Raw genomic sequence first — 22650 nt, forward strand, 5'->3', positions numbered from 1 at the left:
CTAGGCATACTTCATATAATCTTCGAGCTGTGTGGAAATTCAGTCTGGTCTATTTTAATCTCCAAATTTTACAGGTAAGAAAGGTGGGGTCCAAACTGAACTCAGCCCCATGTCTTTTAAATCCTGGACAGTGTTCTTTCTATAAAACTAGGCTTTACAAGAGGAACCAGAAACAGCTGATATAAAGCTACAGAAGAGATATGTCAGAAATTTCCGAATTAGTTTTGTGTTACTAAAGATCCTAGTGGAGCAGAATGGGAGAAATGGTGAACCAGATGCATGAAGAGAGAAAGAAAGTAAAAAAAGGGGAGAATCTACAAGAACACCTTCATTTTTAATGACATGAAGAGGTATACTAAAACATCTGTAGAGGAAAAAAATTTAAACAAGAGAACAAGAGGAAAAAAAAAACTTAAAGAGAAGAAAAGCATAGGAAGGAAAGAAAGAAAAATTAATGAAGGTACAGGAAAAAGAGAACAAAAAAAAGAAGTGAAAGAATGGTGAGGTTAGTGAATTTATATGTCATCCATATAAGAAAGTTACACTTCTGTCACTGCGATCTAATTTTTAAGCTCTCACTTGTTGATGAAATTTTTAAACAATGTTCGTAAAGGTAATCAGACACCCTTAACAATTCTTGCTATAAAGCTCTTGTTTTTCAACTGTTATACACCACATAACTCTCTATTAAAATGGTCATATTAAGAATGTCTGTATTATCAAGCAAATATGAATTTAAAAAAGAGTAAAGGAGTTTCTATATAGTCAGATTATCTAGAAATGTTTAGGTTCTGCAGTAAATTTATTTTTCTGTAAAGTTTTAAAAATTGTTTTTATGATTTAGAGTTTCTTTAAAAATATAATTTTTTAACAATTTTTCTCTCAAAATTCATTTTAATTGGCAAGATTTTAAAATAATGTGCATAAATACACTATTTATATTAACCAAAAAGAAATTAGTTATCAAGAAAGTATTGATTCAGTTCTAATAGAGACTTACAGATAAGCTCTGGAAAATCACTTGCCAATGTCATTTAATCAGCCCCAGCATCACTCACATACCTCTTCTACTAACTTATTTCACCACAGCTGGCTATTGAAATCAGCAATACAGCAATTGACAACATGTATTTTAGTAGCATTATATCTTGTTTGATGTAAAAACAAATATGAACCTATAAATTTGTCAGATATTTTCCAAAGATAGATGCCTATTATTTGGGGAAATTTTCTAAGATTTCCGTTTGATACAATTTTATATGTCTGAATGCCTTGAAATTTCAAGGTTGAAACTATTGCTGCAGTGTGAAAGTGGTGGGGGTAAAAGCTTTTTCTGATAGCATGCATTGCCAATCAATTGATTAGGAATAAACTGGTACTGCAAATCTATCAAGGAAAATACAAAATGCAAAAATGAGTGTGAATGTGTTTTACCCTTTTCCTCTTATATACAACATATAGATACATATATGTGTTTATATATGTATAAGTATGTACTGTATATATATGTGTGTATATGATATAGGAACATACAGATACACTTACATACATATATTTCTCCTTCAAAGGAAGCCTGGTAGACACATCCAGAAAACAAAAGTACTACATAATTTCAGTTATACACAAACTGCTTATAGGTTAGGGTGACCTTACTGTTGTTCTTCTTAATTAACATTTACCAAATATTATTCTTTGTTTTAAATCATTGTTATCAAAGCACAATCACTATCATATCAGGACCTAGGGCATATTTAAGACTTTCCATTTATTTTAAAATTAAGTTTATTTTCCGATACAATACCTGTGATTTAGTTGATTTAAAATTACTCTTGATCAAGTTAATTATTTTTTAGCTGAAACAAATTTTTAAACCTATAATTATGATTGTCTGTATCATAAATGTTAAAAATTTCATAGTAGAAATACTATATAACCATAAGTTAACTTGTAATAATAAAAATGCTTATTATAAACCTATGGGTGATCATTTGCATCTGTTTGTGAATAAACTGTAAGTTGGTATTTGTGATAACTATAAAAACCATAATTATGCAGCCAAATGTTAAAAAGGTACACTGTGATTCTAGGTCAAATGCAACGCAAGATAATAGTAAATATATTGCTCATCTTTATTTGAAACAAGGCTACTGATGAGAAGGTAATATTTTCGACATTTGTCTTAAGTCTACAGTAGTCCCACTTCCATATGGTATAATACAGATATAAGCTTTACTTTAAGCAATTGAACTTTTCACACTCTCAAAAGCCACAAAATCAGATGGTTTGTGGTTTTTGCAGCTGGTGTACTGTACTCATTTTGGGTAGTGTCATATGAAAAATATTTCACTCCCCAAGCTCTAAACAGAATCAGTCATTAATGAAATGCAGGCAGTACAATGAGATCATATAAAGTATAGATTTCAACAGCCATACTAGGAACACTAAAGAAATTCAGAACATGAACACAAATCAAGTTCTTACGGCCAGAAAGAAAGAAGTATTAAGGAATGCCTTCACGGACTCAGCATTTGCTTTGAAAACAACTGTTAACCACTACCTTGAAAGAAGTTTTAGCTTAAGCATTTGCAGACTAAATAATCACAAGTTGGGTATAGAATAACAGTAAATAACTAAGACATAATGGTACATTACAAGATTATTCACCATAATATACAACTATCAGAATCATAAAATTATTTTCCTAATGCCACATATGGAATTTGCTTACCTAATAAAATAGGCTGCCACCAGTCTATACAATTTTGAAATAATGTCTTATTTGGACACATCCAATTTTGCTATTATTTATTTTTATTAAAATATTTTAAGAAAACAGTACATTTGGACAGAAGTACTGCAACATATTCTTTCCAAGGAAACTTGCAAAAATTGCATAAAAATGCAGTATTCCCATTTATGAAAGAAGAAATTTTTAAAAATTGTTTTATATTTCTTGTCATAACAAATTGTCTTTACTCTAAAGTAGAGCAACTTTTTAAGTATTTCCTCTTCCGATCTTTTTTCCCATTATATAGTTCTTTTAAAATGCACTCCTCTTATAAATGGAGTAGATTTTTACAGAATAAAAAGAGAAACAGTGTTGAAAAAGAATGCACAGCACAGAGGTAGTATTTTTGTACATATGAGCTGTGTATATCCATTAGATTATATATAATTTTTTTTCATTAAATTTTTATTTTGTCAATATACAATGTATATGATTATTATGACCCATCACCGACACCTCCCTCCCTCCTCCCTCTCTCCCCTCCCCCCCCAAGAATGTCCTTTCCATTTGCTTGTTGTAACAACTTCAAAAAGGTATAGTTGTTATATCTTCTTCCCCTGCCCCGGTTTTTTTTTTGTGTGTGTATGTGGGTGAATTAATTTGTTTATTTTTTAGCTCCCACCAATGAGTGAGAACATGTGGTATTTCTTTTTCTCTGCCTGACTCGTTTCACTCAATATTATTCTCTCAAGGTCCATCCATGTTGTTGCAAATGGCAGTATTTCATTCGTTTTTATAGCTGAGTAATATTCCATTGTGTATATATACCACATTTTCTGTATCCACTCATCCGATGATGGAAATTTGGGCTGATTCCAACTCTTGATTATATATAATTTGGATGCTTTAATACAATTTTGTGATTTCTGTTCATACCAGGCAATATAAAAGAAACTAACTAGATAATTATTTTGCTTTTATTTTAAGCCCTAATGAAAACAGTTTGCATTTAGCTCACAAGGATTCAATTGGTACTTGAAAGGGCTATATTTAGGTAACAATTTCATTATCTTAAACATTGGTTAACAGAGTAAGTACTCTGTGTATCTTTTAAGAAAATATGTCTACAGTAAATCTGAGAAACTCTTCATTTCTCTACATCTGTTATCCATAAAATCTTTATATGTCTCTGGCATGCCACCTGGCACTAAACCCCACATTACATTTGGAACACTGATGAACTGAAATAGTGCACAGTGCACTAATACAATATGGAAATGTCTCAAATGAAGAGTAAGTTTGCATCATACTATGCTTTCCACCAGCGTGTTTGTATACAGTGAGGAATCACGGGGTTTCTTCTTTCCATGGAGTTCTGTGCTAATGTTAATGTCTTTGTAACATAGCATCGTGAGGAACAAAGAACATAACTACAGTTATGAAGTTTTTGTTAAGTGAGTATAGGATTTTTCTGCCACCCCATTTCCCCTGTCATTGTCATGAACTTAGATATCCATAAGAGTATCACAAAACCAAAGCAAAAAGTCACAGGTGTAGCATGCTGATAATAAATTAAGTATCTTGAATAATCACCATGTCTTCCAGTTATTTTATATAGTACTACACCCTGCACACCAGACGTTCAATTTGATAAACAAATATTGACTGAGAATCATATACCAGGTAACGTTCTAGGCACTTAGAGTATATCAATGAATGAAAGGGACAAAATCCTTGCCATTAGCTTATGTTCTAGAGAGGGATAAACAAAAAAATGGACATGCAAAAATCCCTGCTGTCATGAGGCTTACACTAGTGCGGGGGCAGGGGAGAGACAATAAACATAATTAAATAGTAAATTATATAGAATGTTTGGTAAAAAAATATATATATATATAATAGAACAGAGTAAGTTGGATCAGGAGAACCAGGGAAGGAAGGGTTTATCACATTTTTAAATATAATGGTTAAGAAAGTGACATGAGCAAGTATTTGAAGAAAGTAAAGTAGGTGGCCATGCAGGCATCTTGAGGAAGAACTTTCAAGGCAGACACAATAGCCAGCACAGAGGCCCTGAGGTTAAAGAAGTACACGTGCAAATTACATGTCACCATTCAGTCAAGAACCATCTTTTTAAGGGTGAATTATTTGGTAGATATTAAAAATTGTGGCATAATATAAATCATTATTGGTTTCATTTTGTATTTAACTAACATTTATTAAACAATCTAAGGAGGTAGGGGATTTATTAGTACTGTGAGGCTAACTATAATTCTTTTTTTCTCTTTCTTCAACCTATTTTATTCCCTGTCCTTGTCTCCCCCTGCCTCACCTTTTTAAACCTTTTCATCCCATATAAATGAGCAGCAATACAGCCAAAATTAAAAATACACTGAATGTAGAATATGAATGAAATAATTTTATTCTCAATTCTCCTTATTAGCTTGGTTACTTAAGCAAACTTTTTTTTGCCTTTCTGAGCAAAAGTTTCACCAGCAACATAGGAGTGGTGGCAAGGGAGAAGGTGGAAATAGGGCAATTCTTTGAAAATTATTGAGGATAAAATGTGTTATAATTATGGGGAAGTATTTGGTAAACCACAAAGAACTACACAAATAGCTTTCATATGGATAATACTTGGCTATAATGATAACACTGAAGAAACACTTGCCAATCTCAAAATTATGGAATAGGGATGTTAAGGAAAAAAGTTGAAAACGTAGGGCTTGATAAGTTATCATTAAGATTAGCTGTATCATCAAAATTCAATTGTCACTATTTTAAGCATTTTTATATTTTGGAGCATATTCTTCTCTACTGAGTATATATAAGAATATAGTAAACTTTTCTTTAAATAAATCGGTTTGATATGACAAGTTTAAATTAAGAAAGTCCATAATTGCATAGTTCATTAGCATAAAACCATCAATCATTTCTCTAGAAACCCTTTTTTTATCTCTGAAAAGTTTATATTCAATATTGGGATTGACGGGATGAACTAAGAATGTAGTTATAGACAGGGGACTGTCGAGAGGACAAGCTTTTGACAGAAATAACCACAATGGGCAGGAAATTACTCTGAGGTAAAACAAATACACTTTCAAGATTCACAAATTAACCAAGCTCTATGACTGGCAAAATTTTTGATACCAGATTGGCAAGAACTTTTCAAAGCCTTAAAAAATGGTTAGCAGGGCCGGCCCGGTGGCGCACTGTTACAGTGTGCCGCTTGGGAGCGCGGTGGCGCTCCCGCCGAGCGTTCGGATCCCACATACAGACTGGCCGCTCACTGGCTGAGCGAGGTGCGGGCGCAGCAACGAGGGCTGCGATCCCATTGCCGGTCCCGGTCCGGTACGGGCGCGACACTGAGGGTTGCGATCCCGTTGCTGGTCACGAAAAAAGACAGAAAGGAAAAAAAAAAAGAAAGAAACTAGAAATTTTACTTAAAAGTTGAGTTATTTCATACAGTGATTTCCAGAAGTTTCAAATAATCCTGAATATGTGGATCCTGAATCCCTTTCTAATGCCATCTTTGATGTCTTTATGGTTATCATTTAACCTCATAATTAACAAAATTATTGAACAAAATTTTTTATATCGAGGTACTTAGGGATTATTATTTAAATACCATCATGTATAGTACTATACAATTATAGATAATTTTGGAGATTTAGATGACTTTGCATTGCTTGCATAAAAATTTCCATTTAAGGCTACTAAAAGTTTGTTGACTTGAATTTCAGAAAATAAAGAGAATAGACAAAACGGGAGTTATTTGCTGGTGTCTCCAAGTTCAAGATGGCCCTTTACTGTTGCTCAAGTAATAGCAATAATATCTTACAAAACTTTCGGAATCAATGAGCAGTAACATTTTGCCTTTGGCGGGGAATGTTATAGCCTAAAAGGTCTAAGTTAACCATTTTATCAACGTGCAAAATGAAGCATAAAGTAGGTTAAGTCCCAGGACAGGAATAGAACCTGAAATTCCTAATAATAAGCTTCCAAACTAGTCATAAGAATCTGGTAGACTTTCGCAGTGATTCCTTTGAGCAATTAAAACTACTGCCAGGTGGATAAGTTTATGAGCAGACTATAAAATGTGGCGTTGGCCTGGCAGCTGATCCAGTCAGAGTGTAAACCATAAAGGTAAAGAATGGGAAAAGATTCCCGCAAATGGTCTAGTGAACTAATGAGGGAATGAACATTTCTTTTTTCAAGTTAGAGGAAAAAAAAATGAAACCTGGAAAATAAAACATAAAGAAGCCCTCCTCTGAAAGAGATAAAGAAATGGGAACTTAGCTGATGGATAGATGTACCATTATTTATGATTACTATTATTAGTTGTTAAGGACCATCAACACCTACTGCAATAATTTTTAGCAATAAATTATTTTTAAACATATCTGATGTTTACAGTAGAGAAATTATCATCCTAGATACACTGTTAGATTGATTTGTTTTTTAACAACCCTAGAGATATCTAATTATCTATCTTGTATTATTTATCTCTTATCTGTGTGTCTATTTATCTCCATTTACTAAATCATTCATAAACTTGTTTCCAAAAATACTATATATGTTCTTGCTACATGTCAGACACTGTACTTGATAATACTCAACCTTTATGGGGCTCTGTAAAATAAAAATGATGCCTTATTTAGGCATAAATGGCACTGAATGAGAAAACTTTTAACCTCATCCTGCTTATTAATATATTGGATGCTGCTAAATAGTAGCTGTAAGGATCCTAACTTTACTTGATTTTAAGAAGAAAATAAAGAATACATCATTAAAAAATAGTAAAGTTCAGAGGATGTTGTATGTTACTATTCAGTGCTAAATAATTATTTATGCTTTCCAGAGTGTTAAAAAGAAGTGGAGATATAATTTATTTTCTCAATCATCAGAAATTTTTAAAAAAGAGAAGTTTAATGACAGTACATGAAGCACTTAGCTTACCTTTAAGAATATTTCAGATTTTAAGTATGAGGATTTAATTAAAATTAAAATATTTGATGAAACAAGATAATCTATCCAAAACACAGAATGTCTAAGAGATCCTTGAACCTTATATGGTTTCAATGATTTTACAAGAAATAGTTAACAGTACAGAATTTTAATTCTTAGGGTGGTGTTACTACACAGTGAGAGTGCAAACACAGGGGAGTAACGTTTTAATTGCAAAATTAATGTGACAAAAATCAACTTCTGTAACTGTAAACTTCGAAAAGTAACGTCAACAAATGCCACTGACTGTAGAATCATACCGTAGTAGGTAGATGAGGCTCCAAGTCTTATATTGTACAAAGGTATGTGAGGCACTTTGCAAAATCATTTTGCACAAAAGGTTGTAAATATCAACCCAGGATAACAAGTTTGAATCAAAAATGTATATCCCTTAATTTGAAGACCAAAATTAACAGAACATCCAGCAAACATTCAACTGGATGATATGGAAAGTAATGAAAGAAACTATACTTACTGTCCATTTTGGCACTTTTTTTGTCACTATGACACAAGGCTATTATTTCTATATGTCCTTTAGTGTGCCTATACATGAGGTGAGTTGATTATGAGTCACATTTTTTCCCAACTAATTTAGCAGCATATAGATACCCTCATAATACAAGCTACTCAGTCTTCAACTTTTTGAGATCACTGTCTTCACAATTTCAAGTGAAACCAAGCAACTATAGAAAAATAGCTTTGTGGAATCAGAAGAAATCACCACCATACAGTTTCTTATCATAGCCCTAACCCAAATAAAATGAAAGTTTTACTAGGATTTCCTTATCGAAATCACTGGTACTAAATTGTTTATTTAAATAGTATTGGGAACTGAAGGAGAAATTTCTGGAATTTTTTGGCTGAATTGACTAGAGGCTAGACACTACCAATTGCTATTTAGATTCAAATGGCCAGTGTGGTTGCTTTTCCTTTTTATTGTGCTGAACAACCTGCTGAAAAATCAAGGCTGTAGATGTGAGGCAAAAACAAACTACTGCAAATACATAAACTCAATTATATTCACCTAGTACGTAAGATATAAAAAAGCATAAGAATTCCCATCTTGTACAGGAGGTTTGTATAAATGAGCTTGAATTCTAGGTAATCATAAACAAAATAGCATCTTCCTCTGTCTATATTAAAGAGCATGAAAATGAAGAAAGGGGAATATTTCTTTTACAGAAATTTATAAATGAACACAGTCAGACAAATAGTTACAAACTCTGGAAAATGAATTTAAGATGTAAAAAACTATGGCATACCCTATAGCAATGCAATTATTTGCTATTGGAGAATGAAGACACCTCTCTCAGGCCTATCATCTCAGAAGGGTTGAAACTTGCAAACAATGCACCCAGCTACCCCTGAAGGAAAGCAAAGGTTCAGGAAACCTACTTTAGGGCCATGATGGGTGAATGTGGCAAGAAACCAAACCTAAAGGTAAAACTAAACACATGAAAGAAACAGGGTAATTTCTATCAATTGTTTTCTTCCTTATATTATCATTTTTCTATGATTTTAAAAGCTTGCAGAAAAAAAGAAACTATATATATTATTATATTGCTGATAATCACGATAATAATTAAATCATTCTTAATACACTAGTCTAAAGAGGGAATCACTAAGATGAAGTTTATCTATCACATTGTCATATACCGTGTAGCAGTCTGCTTTGTTAAGTCAAAGTCATGCTCTTAGTTTCTAAACTTCAAACAACTGAAATACACAACATTCATAAAACAGAACTGAGCTACTGGGAGTAAGAAAAAAATACAAAAAGGTAGCAGACCTCAACAGCAGATAGTAAAATTAACATTTCAACAGCTCTTGCCTTTCATCTCAGTCTCCATAGAACACTTTTTTCTGGAAAAGCTACGATTTAGTTTAGAAAGATGCAGAATTACATAAAACATCTGGAATATGGGACAAGAAATATTGGCTTATTATCCCTTGTGGGCCCTCCCCATGAAAAATTTAATAGATCTGTTTTGGTAGTTTTAATCTCCAGAGCACCTCAAGCTATGTTATGGAAACATCATCTTGGTCATTTATATTAGAAAGAACACCTGGTGATGAAAGCAAATATACTCTTTTAAATTGTGACTGCACTTTCTTTAATCATCAAACTTTTCATCAAATATGTATATAGATATGTGTGTGTGTTTGTGTGTGAACATCTTGACTAGAATTTAGTTTTTGTATCTTTGCTATTGATAAGACTATATTCTTAGTGAATTTACAATCCTTTCTTATGTTCTGCAAGTAAATAATTTTGCCTTAATTCTGACATTGACTTATTACATATTACAGAGTAAGTTAGAGAAATTTTCATGATATGAACAATAAAATATCATTTGCATTTGACCTGGAAACATAGGACACTGATTATTTTTTAAAGTTAAAAAATAATTTTTTGATTTAACATATTTTCTTATTCCATAATAGCTTTTAAATGATAGTTTTAATATTTAGTGTTAGTAATAAAATGCTTTTAGTTAGTATTAAAATAATACAGCTGAAAATAGTTAACTTTCAGCATTAAGTGCTGTTATTGAAAAGCTTATTATTACTAGTAAAAATTTAATATTGAGAGTGTGTGCATCTAAGAAAGACTGGATGAAGTCATTTGCTATAAGAATTTATAAAACTAAGAAATCTACAAAATTTCAATGTTACTTTCTTTTATTGTAAATTCATATTTTATTGTAAAATTTTTAAATTAAGCTTCAGTGTAAGTGCTTGCATATTAAAATTAGAGAAAATTCCATAAAATTGAAAATATAAAACACTACATTTTAAGTGATCTTTCTTTTAAAATTGGCACATTTGACCAAAGCTATGCTATCATTAATAACACTCAAAATATATAATGGGCCTCTACATATTCCAATTAAAAATAGAAGTCCTTAAAATATTTGAGTATTTATAGTCTATAAAGATTTTCAGGGACATTTTTATTAATTTGACACAGATACGCCTTCGTCTCTAATGTTACAAACCTGAATCATTTTAAATGCAATTAAAAGTGGTTATGAAAGAGTGTGGACTTCCTTGTGAAGTAGGAAATCACTCTTGTGATTAACATGCAAACGAGCTCATGCTGGCAGAATAGATTGGGGTTTTAAAACCCCAATTACTTTTGTATGATTATCTATTTACCAGTACACAGTCTATTTTCATTTTTCATCTAATACAAAATCGGCTTGCTTACATTTTTAGCACAGCAATTAATATTTACAATAATTATGACATCAAGCACTGCTGAGAACTCCAAGTAAATCATTTACCCCAGTCTTTTTTCTTTATTTAGGATTAATATCCTTTTATAATTTAATGTTATATGAGGTTACCTTTATGCAAAAAAACAAAATAAGAACCACTTTCCTCTTTGATTTATATTTAGTTATAATATATGTCATGTTTAGAATATCAGTGAGATGTCTATTGTTATAATATAAAAACCCAAATTTTTAAGTCTGATTAGAATAATATGTAAAAACAGATTAATCACTCATAGTAAGAAAAATATATATAAGAACAATAAAATGTGTCCCATGAATCTTTTCTTTTTAAAAGTAATAACAGACAATTCTAAACTTTCACTAACACACTTTGATTCATACCTGCTACATATTGCATACATACACATTTTTCCAGACTTCTAAAGAAAATTATAATGCATTAATGACAGGAACCATGGTAATGGAAAAAAGGTCACCCTCTCTCGAACACCTTCTGTTTTAAACCATTATATATAAAGACATTCGAGAAAGCAAAGAATTAAAAGCCAGCCTTTGTGCAACCCATTACTGAAATATTATAGAATAAACTATATCAAATGTAGAGGAACAGCAGATTCTTTTGGATCTAAATTAACTGCAGCCATAGAAACGCTTTTATGCTTATTATGTATCTGCATGTTGATTCAATTATTAAAAGAACACCTGACAGCATCAGACTTATTTAATTGAATTAATTAAACTGGATGAATAATCACTGAATTCCTTTTGTGTGAAATTTGTCCTGAAAAGTAACACTGGCATTTGGAATTTGCAAGTAATTTGCATAGTGAAATACAGTGAACATGGAAATCTCCTATTTCAGTATTCTGGGTTCTCCCCCCACTCTTCTAAGACAAATGAACAGATTCTTGTAGTGGATATTTTCTCTTCTACAGTACAGATTTATGAATACTTTTTGTCAATACACCATTAAGCAATTTTTCAACAATTTCTTCAATATCACAATTTAAATTTTTCTTATATGTGAAAAGTATTATGCAAATTGTCCCTTTCCCAAAAGAAGTGATATGACACCAATGTATTTTTGAAATGGAAAGGTAAGAGAAACCCTTATTTCAGGATGGATTTCTAAGATAATACATTGATTTATTTTCTTTGTAATAAGAATGTAACTATTTATTTAAAGCTAGAAATGAAAAATGATTCAATATAATATCAGAGCAGTTCTTCACAAACATTTTTTTGAGGGGTGGGTTGTCTCTATTATGATTAAAGTCTTAAGTTTTTTGCCTAGCATATATATTTAAGATTTTTGGCATCTTAATAAGATAAATTTTGTAGTTTGTTTACATGCATGATAATTTTAGATATTTATTTTTAAAAGAAGACAGTGGGAAAACATTTTACATATATATTTTCCAAGTCAAGTTCACAGATAAACTAAAAGAAAAATTCTGCAAGATTTGTTTTTTATGTCATAGCAAAACAAATACGAACTGACAACATTTAAAAAATATTCTTAAAGCACTAACTTGCTGTGCTTCCAATTTCTGGCCATTAGGTTCTTTAGCATCACTAGAGGGGCATAATTTCATCTCCTTAGAGTTTTATATATTTTTACCACACTCATGCCACTGGAAAGATGCAGCAATAGCAGCTATTGTAAATTCATTATTAAGGATAAAACTTGGTCAATTCATGATGCTTCATTCATCTTTAAACACACACATCCATGTATATTATACTTCAATATATATCATACCACATTTTGATCAATATTTTTTCTTTTTCTTGTCAACGGAAAACTATTGTACTTTCATTCTTGAGATGATAATCACTCTACACCATTTTTGTCATGCCTATTATTTAGGAGAGACTGTTTACCATAATAAATTATAGTATTTGAAATCACACACCATTTAACATCTACATTCCTCAGATTAATGAACCTTTTAAATATTCACGTTGACCACTTTGAATTTTGTTCACTTTAAAATGATGCTTGATCCCTTCAACCACTGATCCATGGACTTTCTTCATGTTAGTCTTATTTATATGCTTTCTCTGCATTCTTCAGAAATATTTCTGTATAAATCGTCATATTTGCTACAGATAAATCTCACGTGTGACACAGCATTATTTCTTTCAAAATAAAACTGAAATATAAGATATAATGCTATTTAAAAAATAATTTATAAAGCAACTCAAATAATTAATAAAACTACTTTCTGTACTATTATAATTTTAGCATTCTAAATTATTTCTTTTTGATCTACATTACAGACATGAAAAATATGCAAACTTTTACAAAATACTTTGCAAAAAATCTATGAATCTACTTTAGTATTTACATTAATAACCATAGTGGTTAGATTTTTATTTTACATAAATTATACAGAATACATTGGCATTACACCCCATTCTTAATACCAGTTTATTATAGCTTTATTTCATAATATTGGATGTGGAAATGGAAACAGTGCCATCATGTGATACTTTTCAGGGTACTTCACTTATATTCTCAACATCTGAGCATATAGCTACAGTACAAATAAAAGAGTTTGTAGAAAAGCAGAGAATGCCAGTATAATTCATTACCCAGTATTTTGCAACCACACCCAATGTTTGTGCTTTTGTGTAAACAATTAGAAACCTTTTAAGTTTCAAAGATAAATAAGTATAAAGTAAGTACTTGTATTTGTGTATATATGTACACAAATACACACACCAAACCCCCCTTTATTAAAAACCTGCAAATTGTCCATTCTAGCTTACAAAACCTTCTGCATTTGCAATCATTTTCAATCTTTAAAAATAAAAAGTGTCACTTCATAAACAGAGTAAATTCATTATTTTGACTGACAAAAATCAGTAGTTTGGGTGGGAAAAAAATCATTTGGAATGTACATATCAACTCCAACTCAATAAAACATGTTAAAATTTGAACCCAGTTTCTCTGTGGGTTTTTTTTTTTCCCCTCCAGTCGAGGGACACAGATATTTTTTCCACTAACTTAAGAACTAAGCACCAGAAACTAAACGTTAGAATTGGCAGGAGTTACGTTATTTCTTTAAATTTCAAAATCAGCTTAAAACCATGTTAAATTTAAAAATCCATAACAATATTGCACAGATATGAAAATTTGCACTACATTTGATCCCTGGTCTACTTCTTAGAATTCACTGCAAGGTCATTTAATTAAAAGCTTTTTAAAGTGAGAGGTGTGAATTTGAAAGCTACTTCCATACTTCCCAGACTTATTCCAAACAAATATAAAATTACATCATAATGACAGGTGTGTATCTTTCAAACACTAATGGATACAATGGTAACCCAGTATTAGAACATGAGCCATGAATCAATTCTTACCTATTGCTTTTAATGAGTCCTGGTTGATCCACAGCACACTTCTTTTTATTGCATACATAATTCAGGTATTTCAGTTTAAAATTTTACCAAAAAGAGAAAACTATGGAAGCATATTAAACTACAATGCAAGATTTAAAAATACTGATGACTCTATAAAAGTATTTATTAAAAACTTACCCTAAATCAAACCATATCCTTTGTGATATACTGTAGTACAATACTTAAAATTTCACACAAAATGGATTTAATGAAAGAACAGAAAAAGCCCAAGAAAACTTTTATTCACACAAGCACAAGTGTAGCTGCTTGTTTTTTGAATGGTGAAAATAACCTCTAACCACAAAAGCCAGAGGAGAACTTAATTACAGTCACTGAACAAATTAAGTGAGGAAAATTTTAGCAGTAGGATACAGGTAAAAGTAGGTGTGATTTATAAATCTCTTCGGTTCTAAAATTTCCTCTTTTTCCAAACTACACTAAAGGGAAATTATCACTTGCTCAACAACTCCTCAAGTGAATATCTCTTCTCTTCCAGGGGAAAGGTGGATTTGAGGATTACTCTAAAACATTTTATTATAATTACTATTACTCTTTCCCAAAACAACACGGGGCATAGAGTAGCTGGCAGTGTTCTTATTTGGAAACGGTATTATTTCTCTGAGAAGATAATCTCTATCTTTTTTTTTTTTTTTCTCTCCAAAACTGGTTTGCAGACTGTTTTGTCTTGTGGTAGAAAGGAAGCTGCAGCATGCTAACCTTTTACATTTTTTTTCTTCATGAAATATATCTTCCATACATTCTTCAGTTCTTCCAGCTTACATTGATCCTGATCTTTTAATAGTTCCTTCAGAGAAGTAAGGGACAGAAGACTTTTGAAGTTTTTCAAAAATGTAACATGTTTTTCCTCCCAGGGTAAGATTTACCACTGATATTTCTATATTTTCAGTGGCAGAAGAAGAGCCAGCATCACCAACTCTTTTAAACTTAATCCTGACTGATGTTTCACAAACCACAGAACTCTAGGACACAGCATTGACAGAGTTATGAATGGCACAGCAAACTTCTTCACCCCAAACTACCCTTATTTTACATTTGAGTCTCAAATTTTCTTTCTCCTAGTGTAGCAGGTCTTGGCTTTAGGAGAAGGAAAATAAAAAGGAGTTGCTCACAAAAGATAAATGAAATACAGTATGTGAAAAAAGCTGATTTGTGAAGCAATGATTTTCAGTCATCCTACAATGTGACAAGATATACTGACAGATGAAAAATTATAGGTCAATACATAAAGTCTTGATAATGTATCTATATAGTTGTACCTTTGACTACTTTATATAGGTGTATCTGGAACTGGTTAATTTGTAAGAAAATGAAATTTATTGCTTACAGTTTCTGAGGCTGGGAAGTCCAAAGTCCGATTAATAATGGTGGTCAGGGGTGTGGATCTGAGGGCTTTAAAGGAAGAGGAGAGTCTGTCTCTCTTCCTCTGCCCTCTCTGCTTCCACCATCTTGCAATGTGAGACCCCTGGGTCACTGTTGCCACCACCAAGATGGACTTTGGACTTCCCAGCCTCAGAAACTGTAAGCCGAGGGTCTTCTTTGGTGTTGGCTTTACAGAAATTCAGGGGTCTCACATGGCAGAAAATGGTAGTGCAGAGAGAGAGAGACTCTTAGGTGCTCTCCTTTTAAAGCCCTCAGTACCACACCCATGACCACCATTATTAATCCATTCACTACAGCATGGTATTTACCATCTAATAACCTCTTTAAGGCCCCACCTTTCAATTACCATAATAGGATTTCCCACCCTCAACAGTTACAGTGTGGATTAAGCTCCAGTGACTTTCGGGGGCCATTCAATCCACTGCAAGCAGCAATTTGTTACTGATTGTCAAAATCACCATAGTTTGTTATATAATTGTAAACCCATTTCAAAGGATGAAAACGATTAAATCATGCTTAGGTTAAGGTGATACATTTTACTCTCCTAGAAGGAAAAAAGAAATACCTTTGTCTACTAAATTCTTTAAATAATAATAAAAGTAGCATGTGCCCATATTCAGTTCATTAAACAACTTTTCTCCAACACCTCCCACTCACGTGTACATGCACACACACATACCTGCACACAGAGGCACAGTCAGTGAACCCACTGGCGGTCTTCACTGGGACTAATCAAAGTATGTTGGCAATTCAGTAGGTGGATATGCCTTTCTTTCTGTTATTTAATACAGAACTGTCATTTGTTGCACATATGATATGTGATTGGTGAAAATGTCAGAAAAGGACTTGATGCACTTATTTTAGTTAAGAATATTTGACATTTTATACAAAAGTAATGTTAGTCCTTGCAGAAAACGAACAAAGCCTTCCTAGCCTGAGTAAAAGGTGACATTTTTGCACAACCAATCCAATAGCCAATTCATATATTTTTTGGCACACTAGCCAAGAATATGAAATTTTATACATGTAAGTTTCATCTTAGTGCTTAATCTTAACTATTACTGCTAACATACTTTTAATTTCTTTTAAAGGTATATATATGTATTGAAAGATCCCTTTTATGTTTGATCACTATAATGTCTTTTCCTATTTTAACTATTATGTCTATTACATTAACCTGACGCTTTTGTCCTGTCAGGGAGTTGAATAACACATTAACAGAATTTTATCATAGGTTCAGGTAGTGTAAATATTGTATATTAATTATAAAACTAAATTATAATTCAAATGTATATTTTTATAGTTTACAAATTATTTTTTAGCCTTTAGATGTATTTTTCTTATTTATTATTATTTCATAAGGTTGTGTTTTGCTCAGATTTGTACTCTAATTATTTAAATAGTGATGATGATTCAATAAAAATATAATAAAGAAATTTCATCATGAATTTTAATTAGCGCCACCCAAGGACTTCATAGGAATAAAGGATGCAAAGACACATCCAATTCAACAAAAAAATTATGGGAGACATTTGTAAATTTTTTGTTAGATTTCTGTAATTCATATTTCATCTATCTTAAGGTAGGTATAGACTGCAGTCGAGATTCAGGGAAAGTTCATTTCTTAGGTTTAGATATTATATTCCAAAAAGCAAAAATGGTGTATGTAGAAGGCATTTTTAAAATTAGAAGTTAACTTAAATACTTTAAAAATTTACTCCAATTCCTTTTATCAATGTGTATCAATTCATATAAGCTGTCAAGTCATTTTCTTTTTTGCCAACAGAATTACTTTGCTTTAAATGTATCCAAAATTTCCACAAAACTGATAAACCTCCAAATTGCCAGTTATATCAATCTGTCTTCAATAATGACATAATTAACTCTGAGATTCATTTCTGTCCAGTAAGGCATTAGAAGTCACAATCACAAAGTTGTTCATTTAAGGAGCCCATTAGTTTGTAAGCTCCTTCAGGATCCTAGTGGACTATAGTTGTCTTTTTTTTTTTTTTTTAATTTTGATTCCCATAGCATACCTTTCATAGAACACAATCAAAACAAAATTAAAATGTTAAATAATTCTAGCTTTATATCCTGAATATTTTTGGCTTATGCTTTTTTAAAATCTTAAAAATAAAAAGTATTTTTTAAAAACCTTCATATTCCCAGTTTAAAAAAATATATTTTATATAAGGAATTTCCTCTGTATATCTAATTTTACTTTTTTGTCCGGCAGAGGTAGCCACCACTAAAAATTTGAGTCACATTATTCCCTTCTTCTTAAACTTAAGCAGCTGTCAGATCCATATATACCATTACAGTTCACAAAACACACATGCACAGATTTGTTTCCTAAAATATAATCTAGCTTTGACAATGTAATGTGTAACAGAAATATATCTATTTAAAACAAAACAAAACAAAACAAAAAACACACAAAAAAAGCAACCAATGAGCATTTAGATTGTTTTCATTTTTGTTGTTATTACAAACAATGTTACAACCTTGCCCATACAGCTATCTCAGTTTGTTATTTTGGGGAGACAGGAATGGAAAATATCAACAGAAATTGTTGTCAAATATATGTTTCTTTCCTTATATAAAAACATATCTAACATATTATTGAGAATAAATAACTAATATAAATGGCTTTCTTCAAAGCTAATTTGTGGACTTCTGATCATTTTCCCTCCTACAGGTTACTTTATATTTATGATTTATATGTCTCTCCAGAGTTGCAAAATACTTCCTTCCACTATTCTGCTGATATCTGATATGTCATGTACCGATAATCATACAGTTATATGTATACTCACATACTATTTATCATTCAGTTAACTTTGCCATGTTTCACATATGCCCCATAAGTCAGAAATGAAACTTTTTAATGGTAGAATGTTAGTTGCTAGACGAAGAATAGATGCACAAATAGCCATCCTAGGTTAACGTTTGTCTAATAATGTTTTAAAATGAAATAAGTAACATAAAAGCATAAACATCATGGCATAGGGATAATATCTATTAAAAGCTTATTAGGAAAAAAACCCATATACTTGAATCAAGGGTAACAATTACTATTCATTGTGATGAAGAGTTACAACAATTGAAATAAGCTACACTATAACAGAAACAGTTCTTCATATGTAACTATAACAATCTAAAAGAAAAACTAAAGCAATTTTAAAAAATTAAACTCAAATAATGAAAGACAGGGCATGTAACACTGTTATACATTCATATAAAGTTAAAGGCCCATGCTTACAAAATATATTTACTCAGACAACACTGAATTTTGTTATCTAACTATAATAATGCTTTCATTTATCCGTCATCATGGGGAATAAAGTGATATAAGATATTTATTTTTCCAAATAACTGAAGGCAAATACCATTTGATCAATGTTTTTTTACGTAGGTTAAAAATATAATGTCCTTATTCTGTAGAAGTATTAAAATCAAATGGAAGTCCATGATTTCAAAATAGTTTACTGACGTATAGTTCCTTCCTCTGTCAAAAAAAAAAAAAAGATAATTTGATCTCTGTACATAGAGAAAAAGATAATTTGATCTCTTCCTACTATTTCACGGTTATCAGTATAATGTCCTAAAAGAGTGATTCCACATTCACTGAATGAACTCAGAGAGTATGTTATGGTTAGTCTGTGTGTTATTTCAACGGATATTTTAAAATGCTATTTTCCTGTATATGAGGATATCACATTTTGCTACCCCACCAAACATGGATTTTGATGAACGGTGGTCTAGAAAGTCAGGTAAACGAGAAACAATGACAGGTAAAGTGCATCTATTTCAGTATAAAGGTAATGGAATGTAAGACATAAATTAGAGGCTCTTTTTCTATTTTTGTTTGCTTGCTTGCTTGCTTCTGAGTTCATAATTTTGTTCTAATTAGTTGAAGTGCATTAAATTTTAGCCTCTAGTTATAAGGATTATTATTATTGCATGTCCATAAATAAAATCAGAATATGATAAAAAGAAAATAAAACACAAAGTAAAATAACCTGTTATAAAATATAGCATAACGTATTTAACATCAGGAAATATTTAATGCTGTTTTTTTGTGTGATAACTCCAAGAGGCAAAACATTTATTAAATGATGACTACATTTAATATATTAAATCACAGTTTGATGGACCAGATGAGAATTTTAGTGGTACCTAATTTGTTCATCTATTCATTCAACAAATATCTGAATAAATGTGTTCCAGCTACTGCTAAGTACCTGTCTAACAGAAGGAGAATGGACGCAATCACGTCGTTCATGGAGTATGGCGACAAAAGTTAATAGTCACACATGCATATTATTGTAAACTTTGATCACCGATGTAAAAAGAAATTACAAGATTCAATGAGATAATATATCAGGTGGACTCAAGCTGCAACGTCAAAAGGCTTCTGAGCTCTGAGCCAAAGGATAAAAGGTCATTAACAAAGAAGGTATGAAGTGCAGGAGAGAGTAATCTATAATTATGTAAAGCACTCGAGGAAGGAGAGAAATGTAGGCCATTTTGAAGGACTTCCAATACAGGTTAGTGAATACTGCTAACCATTATTATCCCTCACTTTTTTTTCACTCATTAAAGACATGTTCTCTAAACTGTTCTTAGTAAGAAGCTAAATTTCTTAAGAGTGAACATAATTTAAATGTTTCCTTAAGTGCTACCCATGTCTGTGGCAGGTGATTAGAAACAACTACTTTGAATATTTTGTTGAATCAAATTATTATCATGGCCAGGCTGAGAGAAAAACGCGTGGTCTACCTTTACCTGGTAAAAACTGTATAGAAGAATGCATTACAGTGTGCTAATCTTTACTTTGGCTTTATTATTTACCTAAAGAAATTCGAGAATGTTTTGCTTCTCAAACCCCTTGCAATGAAAGCAGATTCCATGCGCCCCCCAAACAAGCACCAGGCATACCATTAGGAGCCACAGATCGTATCACAGAAATAACCTTTACGGCCTTCAATTCCAAATTATCTGCTTTATAGTTAATTCTGAAATGTTTCTCCAAGCGTTTTCACTCTTCCCATTCATCCTTTCTAAACCCATCCCTGTGACTTGGTATTGGGGGGCCAACTATTCAGACAGAGTTCTGGTTTAGGCACTTTAATTTACAGAAATCTCAACTTTATATTCTCCCTTGATAATCCATTTAAGCCATGTAAGATTTCCGAACCTCACGTTCCTGCTGAAGAGTACAAACTTTGTACTCTGCTATCTAATCCTTATCAAAATTCTAGTTGAAAGAAATAATATTTATGAAGGATTGCCTAAATGACATACAGAGCGTCCATTACGTTAGCCAGACAGTCTAAATCTTACATCTCCATCTGACTAGATCATGAATGAACTAATTCTAACTACAAATGCAGTGTGTCAGCACCTCTTAAAATTGGTTTTATTGAACTTCACATTGGAGTTATCTACTTGGCATACACTGACCAGTATCATAAGAAATGGCTTAATTGTATCTCTTATGGGGTTACTGCTCATCCACTGTATTACACAGTGTGTCTTCATGAGGATTAGGATAAAATTTTTGCAGGTCTAAGTATCTGGAAAAAGCTGTGATTCCTTCTAGCAGCTACTTAAAAATAATTTTATAGACAAAATTTATCTTATAACTGATTATGCTCCCTCCTTTAATTTAGCTGCTAAATAAATTAAAGATAGATTTGTGGCCCATCCTAGCAAGTGAGCAGGCCTATACAGAAAATACTTCTGTGAGCTATTCCTACCCTAGCTTTATTATTTTTCTCCATATATTTCCCCTCACTTTGATTATATTCATTGTTTATTATCATGCTTTTAAGTTGACTAAAATCTTTCTAAAATGATGGGATATTCAAAATCCTATAACTCTTTAAGATGAAGCAGGGAAATAAAATGTTTATAGAAATATGAGTATTTTGGGAAAATTTCTAAAAAGATTTTTTTTTAATTATCAGTTTTGATTATTGGTATTTTAATTTCATATCTCCTACTGCGTTTTGAAGCATAGTGTTGATCCAGACCAAAACATGTCATTTATGCTTACATTTTGTGCTTTCTTGAGAAGAAAAATGTTTAATTTAATTTTAAAGAAAAGATACAGAGACTACAATGAGGTAAACTGGGAGACTATATGTAATTTTATATACTATTAATCTTATAAACTTACATGCCAGATAGTTTGGGTAAATGGCACCAGAAGCAAGAACAATCAGAAATAACTAATTTCTCTATTGTCCAGTGTTCTGATCCTCCCTTAATAAGAGGAATTACCTCATATTAAGTTGAGAACCTTTATAGACTGTTATATGCATAAATATTACATTTTAAAAATATATTAATTAAAGGTATCTGTGCATAATATTGAATACTGGAAGTTTAGTGTAAAACATAGAAATCCCTGTTGTCCGTGAATTTTATAATCTATGACAAAATGATTATAGACACCAATAAATAGCAAACATAAGACAGACTTTCAAAAACTCAATAAATATTATGTTTCCTAAGCAAATATGTTGATAAAATATAAAGGTAAAAAGATGAGTATATAACTTAATTTCTATAGTGAGGTTAATTATTAAACCCTGTTCAAAGATGACGGTGACGGTAGCAAAGAAGAATTTTTTCCTGTCTTCCAGTTATTGGAAATAGGTAATATGCTGAAAACAGGCACATCTCATACGCAACTAGCAAAAAAAGGAAGGGATGGAAAACTGCATTGGAGGATCAGGAGATAAAAGACTCTTTAATATCAGCAAGCAATAATTTAGTAAGTAGTATAGAACAGTGAGGGCTGACAAAATTCAAATACAAATTTCCCTGAAAAAATAAAAGTACAAAAGTTTGAAA

Source organism: Galeopterus variegatus, unplaced genomic scaffold (assembly GCF_000696425.1).
Source record: "Galeopterus variegatus unplaced genomic scaffold, G_variegatus-3.0.2 Scaffold41, whole genome shotgun sequence".
NCBI lineage: Eukaryota > Metazoa > Chordata > Mammalia > Dermoptera > Cynocephalidae > Galeopterus > Galeopterus variegatus.